General features: G+C 38.6%; 1 protein-coding gene across 4 annotated transcripts in view; it reads right to left on the bottom strand.

Moving 5' to 3' along the window:
• Positions 1-14641, bottom strand: part of CDK14 (cyclin dependent kinase 14) — a 716216-nt gene that overhangs the window by 610687 nt on the left and 90888 nt on the right. The window lies entirely within an intron of this gene.

The following is a 14641-nucleotide window of genomic DNA, read 5'->3' as shown; positions in this document are numbered from 1 at the left end:
AACAGGGATTCTTTGTGTTTTGTTTCTTTGGTTTTTTAACATCATATTAGCAGAGACTTTCTACCATCTGTCTTTCTTCAATATTTGTCTCAACATTTTGCTATTTGTTAGCATTTTTCTTTCTTTAAACAGTTTTATTGAGATACCATTCTCACATACCACATAATTCACCCATTTAGAGTGTACAGTCCAATGGTTTTTAGTATATTCACAAGATTGTACAACCACTACCACCATTTAATTCCAGAACATTTTCATCACCCCTAAAGAAGGCCCTACCTATTAGCAGTCACTCCCCATTTCCACCCCTTCCCCCAGGACAACCATTAGTTTACTCTCTTACCTCTATAAATTTGCCTATTCTGGACATTTCACACAGATGGAATCATACAATATGTGGTCTTTTGTGATTGGCTTCTTTCACTTAGATAATGTTTTCAAGGTTCATTCTGTTGCAGGATGTATCTGTGTTTCATTTCTCTTTGTTGCTGAGTAATATTCCATTGTGTGGAAATACCACATTTTATTAATTCTTTCATCAAGTGATAGACATTTGGGTTGTTTTCATTTTAAAGCTGTTTTGAATAATACTGCTGTGAACCTTCGTGTGCAAGTTTTTGGGAGTATACATCTAAGAGTGGAATGGCTGGGTCATATAGCAGCACTGTGCCAACTTTTTAAATCAACTTTTAAAAATTTGAGATACAATTCACATACCACAAAATCCACCATTTTAAAGTGTACACTTTACTGGGTTTTAGTATATACACAACGCTATGCAACCATCATCAACATCTAATTCTAGAAAAATTTCACCACTGCAAATAATGTACACATTACCCTTGAATTAACATTGGATCAGTAAGCCTAGATGCCTCTGCTCTTTCTTTTGCCTTGGAAAAATGATTTAAAACACATTGTCATTTTTATTAAAATCAAAATTTCAAGTGGGTATTTGAAAAATAAGCACACTGACTTTCTAAAATAATGGGTTTATTGAGATGTAATTCACATACCATAAAATTCATACGTTTAAAGTGTACAATTTAGTGGTTTATAGTACATTCACAAAGTTGTGCAATCATTACCACTGTCTAATTCCAGAACATTTTCATCGTGCCAGAAAGAAACCCTTTACCCACTACCAGTCATTCCCCATTCTCCCCTTCCTCTAGCCTCTGGCAACCACTAATTTACTCTCTGTCTCTGTAGATTTTCCTATTCTGGACTATGTTTAACTTTCTGAAGTGTGAAAAAGAACTCTTATACCATTGTCCATTAACCACTTCTTTGAAGCATAAATCATTTGGCTACACACACGTGCATTCACACATACACACGCACACACACCTATTGTTTTTGTCACTACTGACATTTTCACACCTCCATCCCACTTTGTTGTACTCACAGGTGAGCTCAGCACCTGTTAAAATACCAAAGTGGGGAAAATACAAGCAGCATATGGCAAATTATTGGTATCCTCAATAGAGAGATTTACTCATCTCTGCAGTGACCATATAATTACAAACTAAAACAAGATAATTTTTCTTTTTTAATATATTTATTTATTTTTGGCTGTGTTGGGTCTTCGTTGCTGTGTGCGGGCTTTCTCTAGTTGTGGTGAGCGGGGGGCTACTCTTTGTTGCGGTGTGCAGGCTCCTCAGTGTGGTGGCTTCTCTTGTTGTGGAGCACGGGCTCTAGGCACACGGGCTTCAGTAGTTGTGGCATGTGTGCTCAGTAGTTGTGGTTCGTGGGCTCTAGAGTGCAGGCTCAGTAGCTGTGGTGCATGGGCTTAGTTGCTCCGCGGCACGTGGGATCTTCTGGGAGCAGGGCTCGAACCCATGTCTCCTGCATTGGCAGGCGGATTCTTAACCACTGCACCACCAGGGAAGTCCAAAACAAGATAATTTTTAAATCAAAAACACCTCTTCCAAAAGATAATCTAAACACTATAATACCCAGAATTGCTGAGGATGTAAACAAAGAGGCACTCTCATACACTGTCAATTGGAATTTAAAGTTTTATAACACTTCTCAAGCCCAATTTGGCCACATGTGTCAAAAACCTTTAACATATGTGTCTTTTTGACCCAGAAATTCCACTTTAAGGAATTTATTATTAGGAAATTATCTTAGGAACCCTTAAAGATGTGTGTGTGTGTGTGTGTGTGTGTGTGTGTGTGTGTGTGTGTAGGGTTGTTCATTATCTCATTGATATTTAAAATATCAGAAAACAGGAAAAAATTCTAAATATTTTTTAAGAGAAAGAGGTTAGTTACTTAGCTTACCAAAGAGCCATATGATCAATTACCAAGCTGCTGATAAAAATTATATTGAGGACCAGTGATGAACAGTGGATTTTAAATAAAAACCACATCATCATTTACATTAGCACCCCACAAAATGAAATACTTAGGTATAAATCTAACAAAATATGTACAAGAGCTATTTGAGAATAACTCCCAAACTCTAATGAATGAAATCAAATAAATGGAGAGATAGTCTGTGTTCTTGAATAGGAAGAGTCAGTATCATCAAGATGTCAGTTCTTCCCAACTTGATTTATAGATTCATTGCAATCCCAGTCAAAATCCCAACAAGTTCATGTGTGGATATTGGCAAACAGATTCTAAAGTTTATATACAGAGGGAAAAGATACAGAATAGCCAACACAGTATTGAAGAACAAAGTTGGAGGACTAATACTATAGATTTCAAAACTTACTACAGTAAAGCTACAGTTATTAAGACTGTGTGAAATTGGCAAAAGAATAGACAAATAGATCAGCGGAACAGAATAGACAGTCCAGAAATAGACTCACATAAATATCGTCAACTGATCTTTGACAAAGAAGCAAAGGCAATACAATAGAGCAAAGACAGTCACTTCGACAAATGGTGCTGGAACAACTAGACATCCACACACAAAAAATGAATCAAGACATAGACTTTAGGCCCTTCACAAAAATTAATTCAAAATGGATCATAGACCTAAACATAAAATGCAAAATTATAGACTCCTATAAGATAACATAGGAGAAAACCTAGGTGGCTTTTTTGATACACAAAAGGCACAATCCATTACAGAAATAATTAATACTGGATTTTATTAAAATTAAAAACATTTGCTCTGTGAAAAATGATGTCAAGATAATGAGAAACAAGCCACAGACAAGAGAAAATATTTATGAAAGACACATCTGATAAAGAACTGTTATACAAAATATACAAAGAATTCTTAAAATACAACAATAAGAAAACAAACAACCCAGTTAAAAAATGGGCCGAAGAATTTAACAGACACCTTGCCAGAGAAGATATACAGATGGCAAATAAGCTATGAAAAGATGCTTCACATCATATGTCATTAGGGAAATGCAAATTAAAACAATAACGAGATAGCACTACACATCTATTTAGAGTGGTCAGAATGTGGAACACTTACACCACCAAATGCTGGCAAGAATGTGAAGCAACAGGAACACTCATTCATGCTGGTGGGAATGCAAAATGGTACAGCCACTTTGGAAGACAGTTTGGTGGTTTCTTACAGAAGTAAACCTACTCCTACTATATCATCCATCAATCATGCTCCTTGGTGTTTATCCAAAGGAGTTGAAAGTAAATGTCCATACAAAAACCTGCACATGGATGTTTATAGCAGCTTTACTTATAATTGCCCTAACTTGGAAGCTACCAAGATGTCCTTCAGCATGTGAATGGATAAATAAACTGTGGTACGTCCAGACAATCGAATAGTATTCTGCAATAAAAAGAAATGAGCTATCAAGCCACGAAAAGACATGGAGGAACCTTAAATGTATATTACTAAGTTAAAGAAATTAACCGTATACGTTAACTATTTATATTTGTTCTCTATGTAATATTGTATTTTAATTTTTAAAATATTATGCAACTTAGCAATAAATACTTTTATAGTTAAAAAATGCCACAAAAGTGGCAATGAATTTTTTTTAAACTCTGAAATATTACAAGATAAATAACATAAATCTTGTGAAAGAGGAAAGGCTTCATCTTTCACTTTGTCAAAAAGTAGTTGCTAAAAAGCAACCAGAGGTTTCAGGAGGGAAAAAAAGGAAAATAAGTCCTTATGTACCCTTTTGCCATGGCATTGGCCTACAGGAAGAACTGAGGAAGACTGTCAGTCTTTTTAAAACGACGCAGCCCCCGCGGTAAAGACTATTCAAGCGATTTTATGTGTTCTCAGAGGAAGTCTTTGAACTAGGGATCCTTTCCTGAGAAAGTTCCTTTTTCAATCACCAAATAGAAAGGAACCCTTTCTGAAGATTGTCTTGGAGGATTAGATGTCTGTGGGGAGGGATGGATGGCTGGCTGGCTGGATGGATGGATGAATTGATAGGTGGATGGATGGGCAGATGGACAAGTGGACAGATGGACAGATGGATGGATGGAGGGATGGACAGATGGACAGACACAGGGATAGATGGATGATGAATGGATGGGTGGATAGGTGGGTGGATGGGTGAATAGAAAGCATAGCTGTTGACTACATGAAAACATGGAATAGTCTCTAGAAATGTTACTCCCTTAAGAATTTACAGTTAATTACATAACTAAATCAACAAATAATTATTGAAAGCCAACTGCTGGACACTGCATTTGGCAAGGTCCCTGAAGTACATGTCCTTGACCTCATGAAGCATTCAAACTAGAGGCAGAGACAAAGAGCATGCAAATTAATACATCAATTATTAAAAATTATGAAAAGTACTTTCAAGAGAATTATCATTATCATCCTAATTTTTAATTCCATTAAATTAGAAACAAGTTAGAGGTGCCAATTCCTTCTTACAGGAGGAACATTGGCCACCACAGAGAGAGGGGACCTAAGATCACATTTTAAAAATGTGAATATTGGCCAAGTTGCTTGACCTCTGGGCCAACTTTGCTGCTGCCAAAAAAAAAAAAAAAAAGTGAGAAAGATAAATTTAATTCACATTTGTATTTGAAGATCAACTAAAAAAGTGCACTGCATATAAAATATATTGCATATATATCAACTCAGAAACATTTATTATAACTGAAATTTTAAAATATTTTTATTAAATATATCTCTTTTCACTTTGTATATCTATAATATCTAACTCTTGGAATTATTTTTAAAATACTGCTACCATACTTAAAAGTATTCGATCACTATTGTATTAAGCTGCCCTCTGGTGGCTTTTAATTTAGTATATATCTTTAACTACATTAGTATCTGATGTGAAGTATATTTAAGGTACTGTAGTTTGTTTAATACCATATTAATTCCTACTTTCTAAATGTACTTATTTGGCAGAGGCTTTGAAATTTTCATTTAATAAAAATAGACACTGGCTAATGTCTAGAACAGGGAAAAACAGTTAGAAAATTCATGAAGCAGAGTTTCTACATCCAGTGCAATGAATCATCACTTATTAGCATTGTTTCTCTTATTATCATTATAGTACAGGAGTGACTGATATGAGCCTCAATCATAAAGCACAGAATATAACAATCAAAAATGCCTGAAAACTAAAATACGTTTATTAAGTAATGGTCCCTCATACATACTAAAGGCTCTCGTATCACACAATACAGTTAACCTTGGCAATGAACGTATAGAATATTCTCATTAATGAATTGGCTAAATGTTTGTCACTGCCCCAAATAATTTTATAGAGCTGTCTTTTAACTTCCTGCCAAAGATAAACATGATGTACCTGTTGAAAAGATACTTTTGGTCAAACCAGTCTCTTGTCTTTTGATAATAAAATGGAAATTGTCAATCACTTTTGTTTTATTTTGTTGAACTTTCTCTAGTATAATGATTGTAATGTACAAAATGACCTTGATTACAAGAACAATATATTTAACCATAAGTGTTTGAAAGTTAGAGTATCATTCAAATTTTCCTATTATTATTCTTTTTAGATAAGGCAAGATCTATTTGGACAAAAATTATTTATCTTACATGTATACTCTTTAGATCAGGGAAAGGAGATCCACATTACATGAGATTAAACATTTTTTAAGTTCAGATGTTTATTTAGGTATTTGAGTACCTTCTGTGTGCCTAACCCTGCACTCTAGAAAAAATGTCCATTCCAGAATAGAAGCTCCAAATACATTTTAAGCTGTTGCAAAATCATGGGAATTAGCACTTGAGAGGAAAAGTGCTCCAATGGTTCAGGAAAGAATTGAGAGCTATATTAGCTGCAGGTGGGAATAAAAGCCTCTAGAGGAAATGGCACTTGAACTGGGCTGTGATAGATTGATGGGATTTGGGTGGCAAAGAATCAAATGTTGAACACATTTCAGATCAGAAAATAAAGATGAACAAAAAGATGCAAGGGGATCACATGTTGGTGAAAAACGTTGAGGGAACTGAGCTGAACATGTCATCTTTTAAAACAAATCTACACAGTGTTGTAGTTGAATACAGAAATAAATCTTCAGCTATGTTTAGCAAAATTCAGAAGATTCAAAGCAACAATAGTTTTACCTAATTAGGTAACACATATGAACTGCTATTCGTCAGCACCATTGAGCAATTGACCATTATTAGTAGAATTAGTAGGATCTATGGATCAATGGTTATAACAGAGACTAAGTGCAATTATTATGTTATTTTAAGCTGCTGAAGTTTTTCAGAACTGAGATACCATTTAAACAGAGAAATGCACAGATCTTATGTGTACAATTTGGTCAGTTTTCACAAAACTGACACACAGGTTTCAGTTCTGACACCTGTGCTCATCCACACTCCCATCAAGATAAAGACTGTTCTATCACAGCAGAAAGTTCTCTCAGCTCATTCCCAGTTATCCCCATCACCACCACCCGCAAGCAACTGCTGTTCTGATTTCTGTAACCATAGATTAGTTTTGCCTGTTCTTGAACTGCATGTAAGTGAAATCATAAAGTATGTACTCTTCTCAGTCTGGATTCTTTTACTCAGCACAATGTTTGTGAGACTCATCCTTGTGGTTGTATCAGTAGTTAGTCCCTTTTTATTGCGAGTTGCATTCCACTGTATGAATATATCACAGTTTATCTACTGTCCTCTTTATGGATACCTGAGCTGGTTCCAAGTTAAGGCTACCAGGAATAAAGCTGCTATGAACACTTACGTATAGGTCTTTGTGTAGTCATCTTTTCATTTCACTAGGGTACATATTTAGGAGTGGGACTGCTGAATTGTATGGTAAGTATATGTTTAACTTTATAAGAAACTGCCTAACAATTTCCCAGAGTGGTTATATCATTTTATACTTCCACTAGCAAAACATGAGGGTCTATAGAGTTTTTATTCTCTTTAGTTTCAGTCATTCTAGAGGGTGTACAGTATCTCATTGTGGTTTAAAATTGTATTTTTATAAGAACTTAATGATGTTGAGCATTTTTCAAGTGGCTATTGGCCATTTCTTGTCTTTTTTGTGAAATGACTGTTCAAACATTTTTAACTGTTTTTTTTCTTTAATATTTTTTATTTTATTTTTTGCTGCGTAGGGTCTTAGTTGTGGCATGCGGGATCTTCTGTTGTGGCGCACAGGCTCCTTGCTACGCTGGGCGGGCTTCTCTCTAGTTGCGGCATGCAGGCTCCAGAGCACGTGGGCTCTGTAGTTGAGGCACACAGGCTCTCTAGTTGTGGCCCGCGTGCTCATTAGTTACAGTGTGCGGGCTTAGTTGCCCCGCGGCATGTGGGATCTTAGTTCCCTGACCAGGGATCAAACCCGCAACCCCTGCATTGGAAGGAGCATTCTTAACCCCTGGACCACCAGGGGAGTCCTTTGACTATTTTTAAGATTGGATTTTTTAATATTCTTATCAAGTTGCAGGTATTCTTCATATATTTAGGGTGCAGGTGTTTGGTCAGACACGTGTTGTAAACGTTTTCTCCCAGCCTGTAGCTTATCTATTTGGTCTCTTAACATTGTCTTTTTGAAAATGTTTATTTGTGTATTTATTTATTTATTTGCCATGCTGCATGGCTTGTGGGATCTTATTTCCCTCACCAGGGATCGAACCTGGGCCCACAGTAGTGAAAGCACTGAGTTTTAACCACTGGACCAATGGGGAATTCCCTGCAAGTGTTTAATTTTGATGAAGTCCAATTTACCAATTTTTTTTTCCTTTTGTGGTCAGTGTTTCCTGTTTTCCTCAGGAAATCTTTGCCTACCCCAAGGTTGCAAAGATATTGTCCTATGATTTCTTCTAGAAGCTTTATCGTTTTAGATTTTATGTTTAGGTCTATAATCCATCTTGAATTAATTTTTGTGTATGGTGTGAGGTGAGGTGAGTTCCATTTTTCCCAACATGAATATCTAGTTGTTTCAGCACTGATGAAATGACTTTATTAAGTTTAATTTCTCTGAAATTATGTCAAGACACAGGAAACTTTTAAAAGATTACTGAAAAAAGGGAAATTAGGAGTAAAAAGGGCACTTGACTCATACTTGAGTCATTCTTTGAACTCATATAGAAAACATGCACAAATGACTGTTAATATTTTTAAAAATACAGCCACCACACATATGGATTTCTGACAGCTCTATTCCCTGAATGAACTAACAAAACTATTTTATATGGAAAGGGTGCTCAATCTGTAGGAGAATCCTGACTTGTTTGAAAATTTGCAGCATCTTTCTATTTCACTAAGTGCCTCTGAAGCCAGTTAAATATTTTGGAGGTGGGGAGGAACCTTGAGTGGACCTTTTGACCGTGCAAAAATAAAACCCAAATCTCTCTAAATAGAAGTGTTAAGGACTCCTAGGAGCTAGACGGCACACGATGACACACAATGGGCTGGGGCAGGCTTTAGACCAGGACAAGAGAAGAAAACTAGATTTTTCTCTCTCTTTGGTCCTCAGATGAGATGGGGGTTTGTGTTCTGGGTAGGTGGTAATTTGGAGGAGGCATAAACATGGGGTAGAAGGAAGGGGTCGAGGGTAGGGTAGGTGAGCAGCATTTTATCAACAAGTCAAGGAATAAAATCAAAGGTCAGAATCCCCCCTTGGGAAAGGTTTAGCTGTGAACCCCTGAATTACTCATTCCAGTGGCTGTTTTCCTGCATGTTTTTCCATTCCATAGACTCCCAAGTTCTTGGTAAAGTTATAGCTAGATCTTGCTTAGGGAAGTTAAGAGAGGGGCTGTGCTTCAGCTTGGAGTGAAATTGAAAGGGTAGGGGGCAGCAACCTCAAAAAAGTGACCTGTGAGAAGCTGAAAGAATAAACAGAAAAGCTTTGCAAGCAGAATATAAACCACAGAGAGAATACCAAGTGTTTGTTTTAGATGTAACATATTCCAACTTATATGAGGCACCATGTATTTATTGTGAGGATTTCTATGTTTTCAAGTAGAAAATTTAGATTTAGAGAAGGATTAATTAATGAAGCAAAGAGTAGGGTCACACACGATTTGACTCTTTTTTAAAAAAGCAGTTTGAAAGATGAAAGCTAAATGAAGGTATGAGTGTAATTCTACAGCACAAAAGTTATATTCATGGGGTCACCTTGGAATTGTCTGACTTACACGAAATCATCTAAATGAGTGCTTCTCAAATTTTAATGTTCATTCTGAAACGAATATACGTCAATTATACCTCAATAAATTAAAAAAAGAACTTTAATGTTCATACAAATAATCTGTGGATTCTGATTCAGAAGAACAAGGATGGGACCTAGGAGTCTATATCTTTAACAAGTCTAAAGCAGCTCTTCTTCAAGATCTGTGCCTAGATTAGCAGCATCAGTACCACTTGGGAACTGGTCAGAATCAAAATTCTCAGACCACACTTCAGAACTGCTGTCCTGACAACTCTTGAGGTGGGGCCCAGCAATCTGACCGAACAAGCCCTCCAGGTGATTCTGATGCACACTCAAGTTTGAAAGCCAATGCTCTAGAGCTGCACTGTCAGTCATATGTATAAATTCAAAATGTATAAAATTAAATAAAAGTAAAAATTCACTTCTTCAGCATCATTAGCCACATTTCAAATACTCAATAGCCACATGAGGTAATGGCTACCCTACTGGGCAAAGAAGACATAGAACATTTCCATCATTGTAAGAAGTTCTATGAGACACTGCTGCTCTAGAGTACTATGTATTTGCAATGCTGGCTTCACATGAGAATCACACAGTGGGATTTTTTTAAAGTACCATTTCTTGGGCCCACACCAGACCAACTGAGTCAGAATCTCTGGGAGTGAGATCTTAATCCTCAAAAATTCCTTCTGCACTTGCCCTAAGCTATGAAGATCACCAGCAGCAGAAGTGGGAATAGGAGGTTGGGTAGATAATCCCATCTACTGCAGTATCAAGGAATGAGAGATGGGTTTTTCTAAAATCCCACACTGGGACTTTGAATGTTTTACCTCCATAAACTTCCTTCCTATGAACAAAACAGAGACAGTATTTTCCTTCAGAGAGTTTATAATTCAGCTGGGAAGTCAGTCCTCAAGTAAACTATAAACAATACAGAGAAACAAGAGTTATGAAATGAGGTATACTATGTGCTTTAGGAACCCACAGCAGAGGAATCTAGGGGTCAGGAAGGGTCTTCCCAGACAAGGGACATTTAAGTTGAGTCCATAAGGATGAATAGGAATCTTTCAGAAGAATAGGAGGGGTGGAAAGTTTCCCAGGCAAAAACAACAATATGTCCAAAACCTCGAAAGCAAGAGGGACTCTATGGTGAGTTCAAGGAACTGAATGAAGTTCAGAATGACTGGAGTGTGTGGTAACACAGGAGATGGGATGCAGAGGTTGTTGGGGACCAGACATCACAGGGCTTTATAAATAAGGTGATCTTTTATCCCATTTTCTCAGACAGTCTCAGCTTACACACCTGTTCCTTCATAATTATTAACAGCACTCCCTTTCACTCTCCAAAGTGCCCCGTTTGGACGATAAATTAAATGGTCATATTTCCTACAGGTAAAACTTCAACTTTATCCTAATGGGAACATATTGACGAATTTTAGGCAGAGAATTGACATTGTTAAAGTGTTTTGAAACAATTCCTTTGGCTGCAGAGAGAACAATGAATTGAAGACCAGTTAGAAGGCTGTTACAATTATACAGGCAAGAGACGATAGTGTCCTGGAGTTGTGGCATTGTGCATGGAGAAAAGTGGACAGAACTGTGAACTACTAAGAAAAGAGGAAGATAACAACTGAGTGTATGGACAGATGGGAGTCAAGTTGACCACTTTTCTACCTTGGGCAGGGAGTAATATAATTTGCTATGACAGAAGAGGAAGAAGGAAGGAAAACATTTTTGAGAGAAATGAGGTGTGCTGAATGATTCAAAAATGTCAAGTAAAATGAGGTCTGAAAATTCACTGGCCACATTGATGAGAGAAGTTTTTCTGGATTTTATGGGGCTAATGACTACATTGCAATGGGATGAATAGGAGGTGAATGGAATGGAAGGGAAATGAAGGGAAGAAATTGAGTGGAGGTAACTCAAGAAGCTTGGCTTTAAAGAGCAGGGGAGGGCCTTCCCTGGTGGTGCAGTGTTTAAGAATCCGCCTGCCAACGCAGTGGACATGGGTTCGAGCCCTGGTCCGCGGAGCAACTAATCCCGTGCGCCACAACTACTGAGCCTGTGTTCTAGAGCTCGCGAACCACAACTCCTGAAGACCGCATGCCTAGAGTCCATGCTCCACAACAAGAGAAGCCACTGCAATGAGAAGCCCGCGCACTGCAACAAAGAGGAGCCCCCGCTCACCGCTAGAGGAAGCCTGCGCACAGCAACGAAGACCCAGCACAGCCAATAAATAAATAAATTTATTTTTAAAAAATAATTTTAAAAAAATTAAGAGGAGGGGAGAAATTTAGCTGTGGGAAATTGAAATTGGAGGTTTCCTTTCTTTTAAATAGTTTTTCCATGTGTAATTGCTAATTAGAAGGATCAGATAGAGAAGATTTGAAGATGTGGAAAAGAGAAGCAAGAGAGAAGGATCCAGAGCATAAATGAAGGTTTATTAGTTATCTATTGCTACATAAGAACTTATCCCCAAATTTAGCAGCATAAAACAGTAAATATTTATTATCTCACAGTTCCTGTGTGTCAGAAACCAGGGCACAGCTTAACTGGCACTTCTGGCTCAAACTCTCTCATGAAGTTGCTGTCAGGCTATTTGCTGGGTCTGTGGTCTCATCTGATGACAACAATGGGGGAAGAGGAGGGAAGAGGATCTGCTTCTATATTTCCTCATGTATTATTGTCACCATTCAGCTTCTCACAGGCTGTTGGGCTAAGAGCCTCAGTTCCTTGTTGGCTGTCAGCCAGTGGCCTCCCTTAGTCCATGAACCTCTCCATAGGGCACCTCACAACATAGCAGCTGGCTTCCTTCAGGGTCAGTAAGTGAGAGAGGAAGAGGGAGCTAGAAAGTACCCAAGACAGAAGTCATAATATGTTTGTTAACCTAACCTCAGAAGTTACATTCCATTACTTTCACTGTATTCTATTTTGGCGGAGAAGTCACCTATGTCCAACCTTCATTCAGGGGGAGGGAATTTCACAGGGTATGAATATCGTTAAGTGAGAGTCATTGGGAGCCATTTTATAGACTGCCTGCCACAGAGTAATAAAGTATCAACAGAAGAGGGAGACCTCTTCTCCGGTAATAGAAAGGGGAAAGAGTTGGATGTAGATTAGGGCAGTTTTGGATAATTGTAGTGAGAATGGACAGAGTACTTTTCAGATGGCTTCTATTTTCTATGCCAAGTAAGAGGCACCATTTTTTAAAATTTTTATTTATTTAGTTAGTTTTGGCAGCGTTTGGTCTTCTTTGCTGCGTGCGTGCTTTCTCTAGTTGTGGTGAGCGGAGGCTACTCTTCGTTGCGGTGCATGGGCTTCTCATTGCGTTGGCTTTTCTTGTTGCGGAGCATGAGCTGTAGGCACGCAGGCTTCCATAGTTGTGGCTCGTGGGCCTTAGAGCTCAGTCTCAGTAGTTGTGGCACACGGGCTTCATTGCTCTGCAGCATGTGGAAACTTCCCAGACCAGGGCTTGAACCCGTGTCCCCTGCACTGGCAGGCAGATTCTTAACCACTGTGCCACCAGGGAAGCCCCACACCATCTTTTTTTGAGAATTAAGAGGAAATTGTTGTTTTGATAGTAGAAAAGCTTTGAAACAACCACTGTTGGGTATAAGAGAAAGAAGTGAGCTGAGAAACAGAGGACTGACTGGGAATATTATGGGCCCAGCTGAAGTGCGGATCCACAAAATTATAGTAAAATCAATCTGCCCAGAAGGGTGATTTTTCTCCAGCAGCACTTAATAATAGGCAAGAGGAAGTTCTCCATGGCTACTTTCTGATGATTGTCCACTTTCCCTTAGGGTGACACGGAAAGCATGAAAAATTGCTGAGGTTGACACCACAATTTATATAACCATAAAACTGAGCAAAATAGCTTCCAGTGTCAGAGTCTAAAAAAGGAAACTGTCACACAGAGTTTCATTTGCCACAAAATTCATGGAGAGTCAGGTTAGCACAAAATAGGCCAGGTTGCTAAGTTATTGGGTTAGCCAAAAAGTTCGTCGGGTTTTTCCATAACATCTTATGGAAAACCCCAATCTAACTTTTTGGCCAACCCAATATATGCCATAAAGTTGATTATCTGCCTTCACTGGAATTCATGCTTGCTAAAGATAGTTAAACCCATCGACCACAGGAGAGTGTTATAAGTCTTTCATTGCTTATTTTGGAAAAGATTTTTTTTTTAATGAAAAATCCCCAAAATGAATTCTTGAGAAACAGGTTCACCAGTTTACTCTGCCTTCTGAACAAAACCTAATTAAAGCTCTACTCTGATGCTTCTATTTCTTATATATAAAACTTGTCCTATTCTAAGAAGAATGAGAACCTTTCCCTAGACTGGAGGCCTGCCTAGTGTCTGGGAGGGGCTATCAACCTGTCACGGTTGGCCCTCTGCCAAGTGAGCTAATCACGTGTCAGCTGCCTTGCCGACACTTGGCCACTGCAGTGGAGGGAAGGCCCTGATAAAAACAGGCATATACAGCACCATCTCCCACCCTTGTGTGCATGTGTTGTTGGACCATGAAAGTGAAGATATTCAGGTTCCCTAGCCTGACTCCACTCAGCCTTGCCTCACCTATTTCTTTATATTCTAGTACCTAGGGAACAAAGGACGTCCAAAGAATAGAACATAAAAAGGCAACATGGGACTTCCCTGGTGGCGCAGTGGCTAAGAATCTGCCTGCCAATGCAGGGGACACAGGTTCGATCCCTGGTCCGGGAAGATCCCACATGCCGCGGAGCAACTAAGCCCGTGCACCACAACTACTGAGCCTGCGCTCTAGAGCCCATGAGCCACAACTACTGAGCCCATGTGCCACAACTAGTGAAGCCCGTGCGCCTAGAGCCTGTGCTCCGCAACAGGAGAAGCCACCGCGATGAAAAGCCCGTGTGCCTCATCAAAGAGTAGCCCCTGCTCGTGCAACTAGAGGAAGCCCACACGCAGCAATGAAGACCCAACACAGCCAAAAATAAATATTTATATTAAAAAAAGCAACGTAAGGCAGGAGATAAACTTTTGCTACTCCAGAGACAGTTCAAAGCCAGAACACAAACATGCTGAGATGACAGGCGTTGGATTTCTCCATA

The sequence above is a fragment of the Globicephala melas genome, chromosome 9 (assembly GCF_963455315.2).
Source record: "Globicephala melas chromosome 9, mGloMel1.2, whole genome shotgun sequence".
NCBI classification, from domain to species: Eukaryota; Metazoa; Chordata; class Mammalia; order Artiodactyla; family Delphinidae; genus Globicephala; species Globicephala melas.
Note: the sequence above shows the minus strand (reverse complement) of the source record. Positions and strands in the feature narration are given on the sequence as shown.